The following is a 16499-nucleotide window of genomic DNA, read 5'->3' on the forward strand; positions in this document are numbered from 1 at the left end:
ATGGGAAACATTATACAAATGGCAGTGTGTGCAAGTCCCATTATTAAAATAATTTGTCATTGTATGAAAAAATGGTATAAATTTCCAGAAAGAGTCTTCTTCAGTTATCTGTCCTCCTCCTTTTTTTTTTAAATGACAGTGGCTTTTGTGCAGTAAAGACAGACACATTCTCAGGCAAAGCCCATTTCAGGCCAGAATTTCTGAGAGCCCTATTAATGTTTCATGCTAATCAAGGAGAGTGGGAAATAGAGCTGACAGGTGCTTTCTACTCTGCTTATTCCTGTCTTCCTGCATTAGACATTACTAGCTAAAAAAGAGCCAATATGGTTCTTTTCCAATGCATATAGTGACAAGGGCAGAAATAAAATGATTCTTGGCTTAAGTTTCCAGTTGTTTTCCATCTTGGATTAGCTGATAACATCCGTGGTTATATGAGTGCATCGATTATTAATAAAACTGTTTTACTTTGAACTGTAACCTCAACAGGACTAAGCCATTTGGGCCCAGTACTCTGCATAAGTAAATATGGCAATATTATTCATGAGCCCCACAAAGTTACCATTTGACTTTTCATATTCAAACCAGTTCTGCATAAGTGACTTGGGTTTGTCATCCATTTGAAATTTTCCTAAATGTAAATTTCAGAGGAAAAGGTAACAACTGATTTCCCTTTGCTATCCAGAAGCATGATTTGGATTAGAATAATGTGTTTTTATGTCCTTGCTAAAAAACATCCACATATCCAAATATGTATGCCAAGATAAACTACATACCATCACATTTAGACCAAAGGGTTGGGGAGGGGGGGTGGCAACAGTCCGTTGGTTCAAGGCTTTTCTTTCTCTGCTTAAATTTTTAATCTGATTGAAATCCTTAAACTGTATGATGATATCTCTTATTAAATAAAGTCAAAATACTTTACCCCTCTAGGCAAATTTTCATTTATCCCAACCATTATGTGTTTAAAAATGATTTCTTGGCATGGCTGACTTTTCTGCATCTTTTATTCATAGAAAAAAAAACTATTTTTTTTCTCATAAAGTGCATTTAGATATGCCGGGGAGTGTTACCTTCAACTTCAGCTACTGAAGGCCTGCCATTTCTTGACAGCCTCTCCTTGCTCAGTGTCTGTCTTAGGGCTGTGAAAGGTAACATATGGTGCCTTTGGGATAAAGTGAAGTATTATTGTGCTTAGGTTTCAAGTAGCAAAGGTTAGGCCTCAAAAACATCCCAATATAAGAACAAACACAGTTACAGTTAGATTGGAAATATATTGCAATGTGGGTGCAACCCTCCCCTCTAATTATACCTGAAGAGTTACCAATATTAAATACGCTTTAGCTAATAATATATAAATGTCTATTCAACAGAGAAATCAAAGAAAAGTGTTTAAAGTCATTTATTTCAGAGTAATGAATGTGCCTAACATGCCAAAAAAAAATTTATATTCTTTGGTGTTCCCCCAGTGGACTTTTCCCTTTTCTTTTTAAATCATAGGTTATAGGATTATAGATTTAGATCTGGGATGAACCTTAGAGATTTCTGAGCTCAACTGCTTCATCTTACAAAAAAGAAAATAGAGAGCCAGAGAAGTAAAGGGACTTATCCAAAGTTAGATAGGTAGGAGTAACAGAACTAGAATCTGATCTCAGGTCTTCTGACTCCACTTTTATCCTTCAATGGAAAAGTAATCTGTGGCTAATGTCTAACATGTTCAGAATAAAATTAAGTTGGAAGTTAATTTGGATAATGAGAAGTGGTGAAGATTAGCTTTATCTCATCAGTGCTCAGTCAGCAAACATTTATTAGGGATCTACTGTGTGCTGATTATTTTGCTAGTTATTGTGGTATGGTGCAGATAGCATTGGTATTGCAGTCAAAACCTGGACTCAAATCATGCCTTTCATCCTGTGTGACCTTGAACAAGTTCCTCAACCTCTCTGGGCTTCAATTTTCTTATCTATAAAAAGAAGGTGTTGCATTGAACTGGATGGCCTCTGAGGTCACTTACAATTCAAAATCTATGATATTATGATTTATACATTAGCTAACTACTCAGCCCTGGGTTCTATCTTGCCCATGTAGCTTAGACTCCAGTGTTGAACCCAAATGTACATATTGTAGGTCCTTTTGTTGCTGTTCAGTCGTTTTTTCAGTCATGTCTAGCTCTTTGTGACTCCTTTTGGGTCGTGGCAAAGATACTGGTTTGCCATTTCCTTCTCTGGTTCAATTTACGGATGGGAAAACTGAGGCCAAAAGGGGTAAGTGGCTTGCCCAGGGTCACACAGCTAATGAGTATCTGAGGCCAGATTTGAACTCAAGAAGATGAGTCTTCCTGACTCCAGGCCCAGTTCTCTATCCACTGTTCCACCTTAGGTGCCCCAGTAGGTCCTTAAAACAATTTATTGAATTGGATTGAGAAAGCAAGTCCATATAAAGAAGCAAAAACTTTCAGAATTCAAAAGGAATGCTGTTGTTACAGTCATATGTTTGTGCAAAATAATTGTCTTGTGTATCCAATCAAGCAAAAAGGATTTAGCAAGCACCCACTATGTGCCAGGGACTGTCTTGTGAACTCCAATGGCAGTCTCTGCAAAGCATTTAGTTGACTGAATTAACATTTTTAACTAACATTTATTAAGCAGCTATTTGGTGCAGAGTTAATTCCTGGTGACACAAAATTTAGAGGAGTAGCCACTATCTTTATAAAATTTATAGTTTAACAAAATAAATTAACAATTAGTTAAAAAGAAACACTGAAATTTATATGGAACTTCAAAATTTACCAGATGTTTTTCTTACTAAAAACCCTGTAAAGTAAATAGTATAAGCATTATTATTACCAACTTACAGACAGAAAAGGTGAGACCATAAAGGGTCCAGTACATATGCTCTATTTGTCCATTGAATGGGGATTCATATGCTATAGAGAGATACACCTGGAGAGCCATGGTTTTTGTGTCCTAGAAATGATCCTGATTAGAGGAAATATGAAAATGAGAACTGTGGAACCAGAAAATTTTTTTCAGGAACCAGAAGGCCACTTTGGAGGTGAGAATGAGGCAGAATGTCTACCACCATCACCAACATGGGATAACATCTCTAGCATGGAGGCAGGACCATGGGTGGGGGGAAAGTTCAGCAGCATCATGCTGTAGGTCAGAGGGGAGTTGGATGGATTACAATCTTTCTGCTTTCCCTCTGGGAGCTTTTGCTCAAGTATATACTTATCTATCCTGACAGATGTCTGGTACCATGTGAGTCTCCTAAACTCCCAGGCATATAAAGTTTTGAATATGGCAACATGAACCACATTCCAGGTTGTCACAGCAAAATCAGAGGAAAACCTATTGGACTTCTCTTGGGATCTATACATAGGAGGAGAGGTGCAGGTTCACATGCAGAGGACATAGGATCAAGGGATTTATGATTGGAAGGAATCTTAAAGATTTGGATTTTACAGATGAGGAAACTGAGGCCCAGAGCATCATCTTTAATTCTCCCCTCTACCTCACCTCCTAAAGCTGTTCAATAGCAAAGTCCTTTAGACTCTACTTCCACAAAACATTTCTCATCTATTCCTTATCTCCACTCAAACGACCATCAAGCCAGTTCCAGCCCCAGCCCCTTCTTGCCTAGACTATTGTGATAGCTGCCTAATTTTTCCTCCTTTCCACCAAATTCTCCCTTCTCCAATCCAACCCCCTTCCCTGCCCCCAGCTGTCAAAATAATATTCCCAAGGCAGAGGTTTTCACAACACTTCTTCATGTAAAATCCTTTAGTGGTCCTTATTGTCTCTAAATGATTAAAATGCCAGTTCCTCAGCCTGGCATTCCACAATTTGGCCATAACTGACCTCACACAGGCTTGTTTCATGTAGTCCCCTTCACATACTCTGTGTTCCAGGAAAACTGGACTATTATCTATTCTAGAACTTAACATGCAATCTGTTCCCTAAGTACATTCACACAAGCTATCCTCCATTCATGGAATTAAGCCTCATACTCCTTTGATACTCAGTTTCAGTACCACTGCCTCCATGAAGACTTTTCTGATTTCCCAAAGTATTAGGAGGACATTGATAAGCTTTCTTACTTCTCCAAGAGACCTTTGGATCATTTTATTTGATGTGAGGGGAGAAATTATGACCATATTTTTACATAAAAGAGAAAAAAAATTAGACACATACACATGCAACTGATCTATAATTTTCTTTGGGTATGGAACATCCCTTGCGGGAACCCCTTTTATTGAGTAGTTCGCAACCAATCTATGACTTAGTAGATATGCACACAGAAGTAAAGGGTTTTGCCAAGGATCTCATAGTTAATTAATATGGGGAGTAGAGGTGGAAAGGGGAGGAATTTACAGTCATGGCTTCCTTACTCTAAAGTTATCACTCTATGCAGTATACTATACTACCTCTAAAATTGTTTATGCATATATGCACAAATGTATGTATACATTTGCACCTAAATGAGTATCTTATTAACACATATCTACAGATATCTATACACACACACTATCTGGCCTTGGCTCCTTTCAAAGAGGAGGGCCAACATCTTGATCCCAGAGTCCATTGCTAGGCTTGCCACTCCTCCATATTGTTTCTTTTAGGCAGTAGCGAGGAATCTCTGCTTAGCCTTGTATTCTCCACTCAGTTTTCATTCTCTTCTACTCATTTCTTGGTTTCTTCTCTTTCTTCTTTGGTTCTGTCCTCTGCCCTGCCTTGAATCAGGGGCTCTGTGTGAACTGACTCATCTCTATCTTAGAGTGGGAAACCAAAATCACGTTTCTGTCAGACACTTTTGTCAGACGCACAATTATCCTATAATCACCAAAAAGTTCTAGTTTCAGGAATCAACCTCAAAGTTCTCATAATGAGCATATGTAAATTATATGTTGGAAAACAAGCCACTTTGGCTATCTTTGTCTTTAGGAATCACTCTTTTTCTGAGTATTCTTAAGGAAACATCTGTGTTTCTCCCCAAGTAATATTCTCTGACCTCCTACTTTCTTAAAGGTTCTTTCAGAACTGCTTGTGTTTCTGCTCCTTTCCAAAAATAAAATTATCCAAATCTTAAAGTAGAAACATCTTACTTAAAGATTCCTATGTGAATGAAAAGGATATGACAACCACAAGGCCATCCGTAATGCTTCGAGTTTTCCCGATCACCCCTTGTGTCCAATCAATTGCAAAAACATGTCCATTCTGCCTTCACAACTTCTACATCAATTGCCTTTTCTCTGCTCAGCTGGCCACAATCATAGTTCAGGACCATATCACCTTTCCTGGACTATTCCAATAGGCTACTCTTTGTTCTCCCAGACTTCAGTCTCTCCCCTTTTCCAATTTATCCTCCACACAGCTGTCAAATGGATATTCCTAAATAACAGTTTTGTGCATGTCACTCCCTTGCTCAAGGAACTCCAGCTGCTCCCTTGCCTCTAGGGTAAAATGCAAACTACTCTGTTTGACATTTAAAGCCCTTCACAATCTGTCTTGGGCTTACCTTTCCAGTCTTACTGAACAGTGATCTCCTCTGTGCTCTTTCTGTGTTGTAGACAAAATGGCCCACTTGCTTTTTTCCAGCACATGACAATTCATCTCCCATCTTAGAATGTACTTCATCCTCGTAGAATCCTAAGTTTTCTTCAAAGTTCAGCTTATCATATCTATACTGATGCTCTCAGTATCCATGCCTTCCACCTTGGAAATGACTTTGTTTATATGTTGTGTTTTCTGATTTGTTTATAAGTTGTTTTCCCTTATAGAATATAGCTCCTTAGAGAATTCCCTTCCTATAGAATATAGTAGGGACTGCTTCACTTTTGTCTCTGTGCCCCCATGCCTGAAATATAGTAGGTACTTAATAAACGCTTACTGAATGAAATAAAAATAGTAGCAGTAGTTACTGCAGTAGTAGTAGTGGTAATAGCAGTGGAGATGGTGTTAATAGTAGTTGTAGAAATAGTAAAAATTGATAGAGCACTTTAAAATATAGGGCGTCTCCCCAAAATACAGGGTGTCTTTGTGCAGTTTCAAGCTTTAATAACTTTAAAATGTAATAATTTAAAATTGCACAAAGACTTCTGGGGCATTGCATAGGCAGCACAAACAAAGTGATAATATTTAGAGTTTTAAGGGACCTTCTGGATCAGTGTGTCTCACATTTTAGGATCTCAGGACTTACATTTTTAAAAATTACTGAGAGCCCTGGAGTCAGGAGGACCTGAGTTCAAATCCGACCTCAGACCAAACACTTGACACTTGCTAGCTATATGACCTGGGCAAGTCACTTAACCCCAATTGCCTAAAAAAAAAAAATTATTGAGAACCCCCAAAGTTTGTGTTTATGTGAATTACATGTATCAGTATTTACCTCATTGGAAATTAAAACTTATAAAATTTAAAAATCTATACTTATTTATTCATTTTAATTAATAATAATAGTAAAAGAACAATTACAGTAAATGTAACTAACATATTTTATGAGAAATCACTATGTTTTCCAAAATAAAAAAAATAATTAATGGCATTGTTTTACTTTTTTTTTAGCCATCTTTAGTGTCTGGCATAATAGAAGATATATGGATTCTTATACCTGCTTCTGAATTCAGTCTGTTATAATAGATTGTTTTTGCTGAAGAATATAATTGTTTTAACCATAGGGTCTTTGGGACCCATCAGGAATCTGAGGACTTTGAGAGCTACTATTCTAGACCATAGAATCATATGTCTTCAGAGTTGGAAAGAACCCTAAAGGCAATCTAGTCCATCCCATATCTAAACAAGACTGTATACCATACCTGAAAAGCTATCATCTAGCCTTTGCCTAAAGATTTTCAATAAGAAGGGACTCACTACTTCTTCAATTAACATGTTCTACTTTGGAATAGCTCTAATTTTTAGGAAGCTTTTCTTTATATCAAACTTCAAGTTTCCTCTCTATTGTTTCTACCTATTGTTCCTGATCTTGCCCTCTTGCCCCAAGCAGAGCAAATCTAATTCCATATAACAACCTTTCAAATATTGAAGACAACCATGTCATATCCCTGCTAAGTATTCTCTTCTTCAGGTTAAACCTCCCCAGTTCCTTAAGCTGATCCTCATATGGCATGAATATGAGACCCTTCACTAGTCTGCTCTCTCTCATGTAAATGCTCCTAGCTTATAAATGAATGTTAATAAGATGGCTCACTATGAAATTTTGTTTTTAGGATCCTAACTTGTGCCTTGCACAGGACCTAATTCTGTAATAGATTTCACTGTGGTTGTCATTCTGAATGGAAGTCCTCACCCCAACCCTCTGATAGACTCTAGTTCTACACTAAATGAATATTAAATCCAATAATCACTATATTTTATACTAGAAAGACAACTAACACAGTTTATGAGTTCTTAGAACTTTAAGAAAATTAACCTAATGATTCATCTTGGGGTTATTGAGGTGCGGAAGGGGCTTTCTGTCTCTCTTGTCATCTGTTACCACTGATTTTTGTCAGCCTTAGTGGCCTTCATGTATTAAGTCACTGTCCCATGTCTGTATCCGTTAATACGTGTGTATACAGCTGAAAAACAAACAAGACCCGAGGACAAAAGCTTAGAGGGTGCACAGAGGAGGTGGCCCAGTCTGCCCTGACCTCTCAGCCAAGGTGTCCGTAGATTGGCATTCCAGTGTGTGCCTTATCTCCTGGATACTACATATTATAGCTTCCCTAAAGAATCATAGCCTTTTTTACCATTTAAAAAATACTTTGAAAACAAAAGAAATTTTATTTTTAGAAATGTGAGAATTCATTCCCATAAGCAGAAAGGGAAGGGAATACCCAATGACATGGGTATAACAAAGAGCAGAATGGTAAGGGAGCAAGAATGCTGGAACTAGAGTCAGAATCGAATCTTGACTCTGCTGCTTATTGTGTTAACTTGGGCAAGTAATTTTATCATGTTAGGTCTCAGTTTCTTCATATGTAAAATGGTGGGCTTTCTTTAAGGATTCAATCTGTATCCCTTTTGTTAATACTTAAAGCCAACGTAATTGAGAAACAGAAAGGGAAATCTCATGTTTCTGTCTGATTTTGCTAGGTTTGGAGTTCATCCTGTAGATAAGGATTCACTGGACATATTATAGGATACTATAATTCCAGGACCATATCTTTTTATGGATATAGGATGATTTGTAAAAATTAAAGGGAACTTTAGGAATGTAGGGGTCTTAGTACACCAGTTTGCGTAATGTAGTTTGTCTTTAACTTTAGAATGTCTGGAAGATATTACTTGCTTGATGTATTTGGGGATGGAAATGACAGGTTGAGGAATCAGTAGATTGGTGGTTCATGCAGTTGGATGAGACAGGTCAGCTTACAGATCTAGAAACTGAGAGAGACCCTCCTCTATCAGAGACGACAGATGGACTGTGTTGCCTGCTTAATGTGTAGAAAGAAATGAAAAGAAAAACTCAACTTAGGCTCCAAAATTCTTCCCAGATTTATAGTTGTATGACACTTAATAGTTGTATGACCTTGGGTTAGTTGACTAAGCCCCATTTACTCATCTATAAAACTAAGGGAGTGGACCAGATAACCTCTCAGATGACTTCTAGCTCAAAGTCGGTGATCCTCTGTCTTTTGTATATCAGGCTGGAAAGGAAAGAGGAGTCAAGGTTGTAGTATAGCAAGTGTAGTTCCTAAGGAATAGAAAGGCTTTCATTCAAATTCTCGATTTGATCACTTAATGCCTGTGTAAGCTTCTATCATTACTTTGTTTTGTTTTTTGTTTTGTTTTTTTTTTGGGGGGGGAAGCAAATGGGGTTAAGTGACTTGCCCTGAGTCACACAGCTAGTGAGTGTTATGTGTCTGAAATCAGATTTGAACCCAGGTCCGCCTGACTCCAGGGTCATGCTCTATCCACTGTGCCTCCTGGCTGCCCCGATCATTACTTAATATCTCTGAGATTCAGTTTTTTCACCTGAAAATGCCCCAGGTCCCCCCCACCCCCGAGCTAGATTGTAAGATCTCTTATAAACCTGAATCGATGATCATCTTTCCCTCCTCTGATCTTCCTACATTTTAATTTCTTTCTCCCCTTCTTAATTTCCTTCTGTTGTATTTCCGCAGTTGAATACAAGTTCCATGAGGGAAGAGACTATTTTGTAGTTGTTTTCTTTGTATTCCTAAGACATAGCACAGTGGCTTGGGTTTAGAAGCCATTTAATAAATATTTATTGAATACTTACTAAATTGAATAGAATTCATTAGGCAGATAATTTCAAACAGGAAATCAGGATTTGGAGTCAGAGTAGCTGGGTTAGAATTGGGCGCTGCTGTACACTATGCTACCTGGCACAATTTTGGGCAACTTACTTAATGTCTTGAGCCTTCGACTTTCACCTCCATAAAATGAGGGAGTGGGACTGCATGACCATTGAAGCGCCTTCTAGCTCTAGGCCTATAATCCTATGATACTAATTTTAGGCAATGAGGAGAAAACAAGGATTCACTTACCTAGCAATGGCTTTTATAGGGAGTATAGAATAATAGAACTGGAAGGGAACTCTATCTTCCAAGTAGAAACTTCTACACCAAGGCATAAATCCCTCCTAAAACATTAGTGTAAAGTCCAGCCACTTTACATCAAAGGGCTTCTAGCATTGGAGAACATACCATGCTATAAAAGAGAATATTTCATTTTAAAATAGTTCCAATTCTTAGGAGAGGAGACAGCATGGCATCTTAGATAAAGATGGCCTTGGAGTCAGGACACTTGGGTTCAAATGCTGCCTCTAACAATGTACTAGTTACTTGAGCAGGAGCGGGTCACTTAACCTCTCAGTGCCCCAGACAACTATCTAACACTATAAAATTTTAGATGAGTTGTTATTTTGTATGTGGATGGAGTTTTCACACTGGGACTTTTCCCATAGTAACTAAATCTCTGACCCGAACAAAAATTTAGTTAGTTCTTCCTTATATTGGACTATCATTTTTTTTTCTCCACATAGAATTCTATATTAGTATTTCAAGCATTCTTTAACATTCTCTCACACTTAATTTTTGCACAGACACAAGTCCAAATCCTAAGAAACTATCAATACTTGTAAAAAGAAATTTCTTTAAAATTTTTTACATAGCCTAAACTTAAGTTTCTCAATGTATCCCCTGACTTGCTATTCTCTTAGAGCCATCCCTCATAACAAAGTATTTTCTTTATAAGAAAAAAAGAGAAAAAAATCAGTAAGGACAATGAACTCATCAAAAAAAAATCTGACAATATATTAAATGTTCCATATCTGTGGCTCTCCCACCTCTGCCAAAGAGCTGGGGAAGGTGTTGAAAAGAAATTTCCTCACAGTCATAATGGGAGATTTCCTAGATAGTTGACATGATCCAGATCATTTGGCCATGCTGTTGACATGGACCATACATGAATTAAATGTCAGTGAAAACCACCTTCTAGAGCTTATCGTAAGCATTTCTCACCATAGTTTAAAAATTTCCAACTTTAGATCATTAAGACACTTTAACTTTTTTTTGAAATGGAACTCTAGGATTTTGCATTCATTCCTATTAATGGTTATATTATTAGATTTTGGATCATTATTCTAGCTTCATCTGTCTATCTATCTATCTATCTATCTATCTATCTATCTATCTATCTATCTATCGATCCAAATTCTATTATCTACTGTTAGCAATTCTTAGAATCTCTCTTAGATCTGTGTAGTCTGCAATTTTATTGAACTTGTCCACTTCTAAATCAATAATTAAAATGTTAAATTCAAACTCAGAGCCCTTTAGTGATATTTTAACTTGTTAATTTTTATTTAATTTTTAAAATACCAAAAATATTGAGCAAACTAGCCTTTGAATTTCATGTCAATGAAACAAAGATACTGTACACTTGTTGAAAAGTCAATAACCTCTCAGTATTGAAAATGACTACAAAGGTAGCATTATAAGGTGAGGTTCTGGTATCAAAGTTGACAGTCTCTTGGACAGTTCTTAACTGAAATACCCTTACAGTAGCCCTCAGATTGGAAAAGATGACAAAAAAAAATGACAGATGTTGGAGGGACTATGTGAAAACAGGCATACAAATGAACTGTTGGTAGAGTTGTTCATTGGTACAGCAATTATGGAAAACAATTTAGAAATATACTCAAAAGTCATTAAATTGTGTGTATTCTTTCACCCATAAATACCACTTGTAGACCTATACCTAAATAGATAAATGAAACAGGAAGAGGATCTCAGAACAAAAAAATGGCTATGGTGGATCTTTTTGAATTGACGAAGAACTAGAAACAAAGGGGATTCCCATCAATTGGTGAATTCCTAAGCAAATGAGGGCACATGAAATATAATAGAATATTATTGTGCCACAAGAAATACTGAGAAGGAAAGTTTCAGAGAAATGTAAGGAGATATGTATGAACTGATGAAAAGTGAAGCAGGAAATGAATTTGGATAATAATAATACTGTGAAGAAAAATAACTTTGAAAAACTTAAGAACTCTGATTGATAATTAACCAACCACAATTATAGAATACCAATGATGAAACATGCTACCCACCTCCTGAAAGAAAGGTGATAGGCTCAAGATAGAGAATGAAATACATTTTTGGACCTGATCAATGTAGGAGTTTGTATGGCTTGGCTATTCATATTTCAGTTTGGTTTTTCTTTTGGAGTTGGAAGGGAAACAGGGTATATGGACATTACTCCTCTTCACCCTGCCCTCCATCAAAAAAGAGAAGAAAATAGAAGGTAGGCCAGAAAGAATTATAGACAAGCACAATGCTTTTGAAAATTATATGTTAAATTTATTATATACTTAAACAGGAAAAGCAAGCTCTACTTAAAAGTGATTTACAGTTTAACATACAATTCTTTCTTTCTGTTGTACGATGTATATGGAAATGATTAATGTATCTGGCATTTGGTAAGTTCAAACTAGACAACTAGGTGGCTCAGGGGATAGAGAGCTGGGCATGGAATCGTGAAGACCTGAGTTAGAATCTGGCCTCAGACATTCACTAGCTGTATGACCCCGGGCAAGTTACTTAACTTCTGTTTGCCTTAATCCACTGGAGAAGGAAATGGCAAGCCACTCCAGTATCTTTGCCAAGCAAACCCCATGGGAAGTATTAGCATGTTACACCAATGGGTCATGAAGAATCAGACACAACTGAACTGAACTGTTTCAAAAGAAACAGATAATTCATGTGCTGCTTCTTTCTGTTCTAGTCTGTCTCTAGAATCTCCATCAGCTTCAGATCACTCAGGTCTCAAGTCTAAGTATCTCACAGTTCAGTGATCTCTAAGTGGCTTCATCAAATTACAGAGCAAAGTTCTTTTTTGTTTTTTAAATAAGTTTTTTTTAGTTGATAACTTCTGTTTCTTACATTGCCATAGTTATCCCAAGAATCCTTCCATCTTTTCCTCCTGGTGAGCCACCCCATATAATAAATAGTAACTTTTTTAAAAAAAGAGAGAATTAAAGATGTTATTAAAATATATCAATGTAGCAACACGTTGATGATCTGATCACTGGGGATCATCAAGGGATTCAAGAGGGAGGCAGCTTTTACTGATAACTTTCTCAGTGAGATAAAGACAATTCAAATAGGTTCAGGTCAGCAAAAAAGGATGGGCCAGTGCATCCCAGTTCTTCCCTGATTGCCTATACATAATGTTTGTCAGGTAGTGGTACAAACATCACATGTAGAGGGGTGCATGGTAAATAGCAGGTGATACAAAAGCTGCAGGCTGGGTGACCCCTTCCCCAACAGAGCCTTCCCCAACATTGATTTATAAACAGGATTGAGAATAATGGGTCAGTGAATCACCATAACTTTTCTTTTTTTTCCATAACTTCTAATAATTCCCCTGTTAGTTGCTAACTGTATATATGGAAACAATTGAACCACAAAACAAAACATACATGGTTCATTCAGTTTTATATCTCTCCGGTAACCTCAAACTGTATAATCTTAATCTCTGTTGCTTGTGCCAAATCAGTTTGAATAAGTATGAGTGGCTATAAGCTAGGCAACTTAAACTTAGATCAGGAAATAAGTATACTGTTGACCACAAATCATAATCCCATGTTTTCATCAATGTCACAAAGTTGAATAAACTTAGACTTGCAGAGTCATAATCTCCTGTATCACACAAGGAGACAAAGCTTGTTAAATGGGCTCTACATGTAAACTAAGATCAAGCCATTGAGAGGGGTATGCTATATTCTAATTTTAGAGGAGAAATTTGCATATCAGCAAAGTCAGCTACCTGGCACAGTGAATAGATTACTGGGCCTGGAATCAGGAAGACTCACCTTTGTGAATTCAAATCCGACCTCAGACACTTACTTGCTATATGACCCTGAGCAAGTCATGGAACCCTGTTTGCCTCAGTTCTTCATCTGTAAAATGGTCTGGAGAAGAAAATAGCAAACCACTCCTGCATCTTTGCCAAGAAAACCTCAAAAAGGGTCACAAAGAGTCAAACATGACTGAAAAATGACCGAATAACAACAAAGTCACTAAGAAAAATCAGTGAACATAAATACCATGAAACAAAAGTAATACAATACAATAATGATCATCAGTATCAAATAATATCAATTCTCTTAGTAAACTGGTAACCCACTCCCAATATTCAGTTAATCAGCACATTTCATCTAGAATCTCAGATGTTTCCTGCAGTTGTCTGGTCCTTGGAAATGTCTTCCCTGAGCATTCTGTAATAGTCCTTGCTTTCAGGGCAGCTTTGAAGTGGTCTATTTCCAGTATCTGGTTATCTGCTTCCAAGTTTCTGGCAAAGTCCTAGGTAATTCTACTAAAATCTGTCTGCAACAAGACTTAATACAATTCAGCATAACCTTTTAAATCTGCTTTTTCCAATAACTAGGTCATGTGGTGAAAACCAGCCCAAACCTTATGGCTCTAATCCTATTAATCCATAGTTCACTTGAAACTTCAGAAACTTTGTTATTATGTAACATTTGTTGTTTCTATCTTCACAATCATCAATGCAATTTTATATGTAAAATCCTGAACCCAACTTCTAGAACTTATCATAACATGTACAAGGCCTTTATAGAAATTGTTATTAGAACTTGCTCAAGGCTTGTATATAGAATCATTTACATTTAACATATATAAGCATCTGATCTTGTTGCTTTCTCAATTATTTTTCACTCCTGCTAATTTCCGCCTTAGGAATAGGAGATGCTTTAAGGATTTAATACCACACATGAATACATAGCTTCCAGCACTCATTGTTAGTAGATGCTTTTTATCCCTAGGTTCAACATCACACAAATGAATTTACTTAAAAGATGCTTATTCAGGGGAAGCTAGGTGGCCGCAGTGGATAGAGCACTGGCCCTGGATTCAGGAGGACCTGAGATCAAATCCAGCCTCAGACACATAACACTTACTAGCTGTGTGACTCTGGACAAGTCACTTAACTCCATTGCCTAGCCAAGGAAAAAAAAAAAAGATGCTTAGTCAACTCCAAATAGACCTATGATGGGATGTGTAAATATACTAAGTAATTAATCTCAAATTGTATACAGATAACAGTTTATGTGGAATCAGTTGTCTATAGTAAAATACATTCAGTTATTTACCTTATTAAAATGGAATAGATATTACATAAACATAGACTATGGCTTTTAGAAGCCCTTTGAACAATGGGAACATCTTTAAGCTAAATGTTGAATAATTTGCATGCATTTCAAGACATGTGCTATACAGTGGTTTTAATCTCAGATTTTTAAATAACAAACTGAAGTGAATTGATTTTCCCAAAACAAAATAATTCAGAAATTGCTCTCCACTAATTGATTGCACTAAAATTCTATTCCTTAAAACAAAAAACATTAACCTCACAAATTAATAGACTTATATCTTTGTTTCACAAGCTCTTTATCTTCATCTAATTATTCCCATATTATTCTGGAAGAATGAGATACTTCAGAGACTTAATCTTATACATATGATAAGTTTCAAGTAATAATTTAACTCTTGCTTAGGATGTGGAATAACCACAAATGCAGATAGAAAACAATAAGACCTTTCCTACTTGTAGTTTACTATAGTAATGCAGATGTTTTCATATTTAATCTAAGAATTAATGGATTTGGTATTGCAATAACAAAACTTCAACTGCACACCTGCCCTGTTAATAGAGATTTGTTATGAAAGGAAAAGCAGGGACATAGTTATTACAGCATCAAAACTGTTCCTATAGGTCTAAGCCTAAGGGCACAGACTGATTCAACATAGGTATACCAGGATAAAGCATCCTTAGCTCTGTTTGATTTCTGGTTATAGTAAAGTTTCTCAAACAGCCAATTATATCACAAAGTTCCACCTCATTTACAGAATACCATTGCCAGACTCAGGATTAACCAGGTGGAAAACATTCCGGTTCAAAAGGAATGAACACAATGGCAAAACCAAGTCAAGAGGATCCTACCTTCAGCCATGCCGAGGTCATCCCATTCTCAGGCATAGACATCCAAGTGCAGCAGTTCTCAGATTGCACTTCCTCTGAGCAGCACATGACATCCCCCTTTAATGGCAGACCATTGTCTTCATGACAAAGTAGACAATCATGACTGAAATCAAAACTTAGAATAATACCAGCTTATAGTCCCATAAGATTTTACCTCAAGTAGCAAATTTCACTAATCATAGCTTAGCAGTAAGTTATATTATTTCTCTCATGGTATTACAATAATAAAGGTTTACCAGGCCTTTAAATTTTTTTCATTCAATGTCCTTTTTCTCTTTTTTCTTTTCCTTCTTCTTCTTGAGTTAAAACTTATGCAGGAGTAAAAAATCTGCTATTAGAAATCAAGAAAACAATTACATCCTGGAATTTTGCAAAGATAATGAATATGTGATAGTTTAGACACAAACTGTCTTTTGTCTCTTTTTGTATCCTAAGAGCTTAGCACAGTGCCTGGAACATAGTACATGCCTAATAAATGTTTTTTGGTTAACTGCAAAGTGAAATCTCAGTTGTTTTTATGTGCATTTCTCTTATTACTAGTGACTTGGGACATTCTTTCATGTGGTTGTGAATACTTTGCAGTTCTTTTGAGAACTATTTGTTTATTTTTTCTGACCATTTATATATTGGGAAATAGCTAAGTAGTCTTTTTTTTTCTTCCCAAGGCAATATGGGTTAAGTGACTTATCCAGGGCCACATAGCTAATAAATGTCAAGTGTCTGAGACTGGATTTGAACTCATGTCCTCCTGACTCTAGGACCAGTGCTTTAAGTAGTATTACATAAATATTTCAGTTATTTATGTATTTTGGATACCAAAATCTAATTAGAGAAATTTAATACAAAGATTTTTTCCCTGTTCTATAGCTTCATTTCTTATCCTAGGAATGTTAATTTTCTCTATGCAGAAACTTTTCAGCTTCAAGTAAAGTTATCTTTACTTTAAAGTTATCTTTTGTAATTGCTTCT

Source organism: Phascolarctos cinereus, unplaced genomic scaffold (genome assembly GCF_003287225.1).
Source record: "Phascolarctos cinereus isolate Bilbo 61053 unplaced genomic scaffold, phaCin_HiC Scaffold_7;HRSCAF=346, whole genome shotgun sequence".
Classification (NCBI taxonomy): domain Eukaryota; kingdom Metazoa; phylum Chordata; class Mammalia; order Diprotodontia; family Phascolarctidae; genus Phascolarctos; species Phascolarctos cinereus.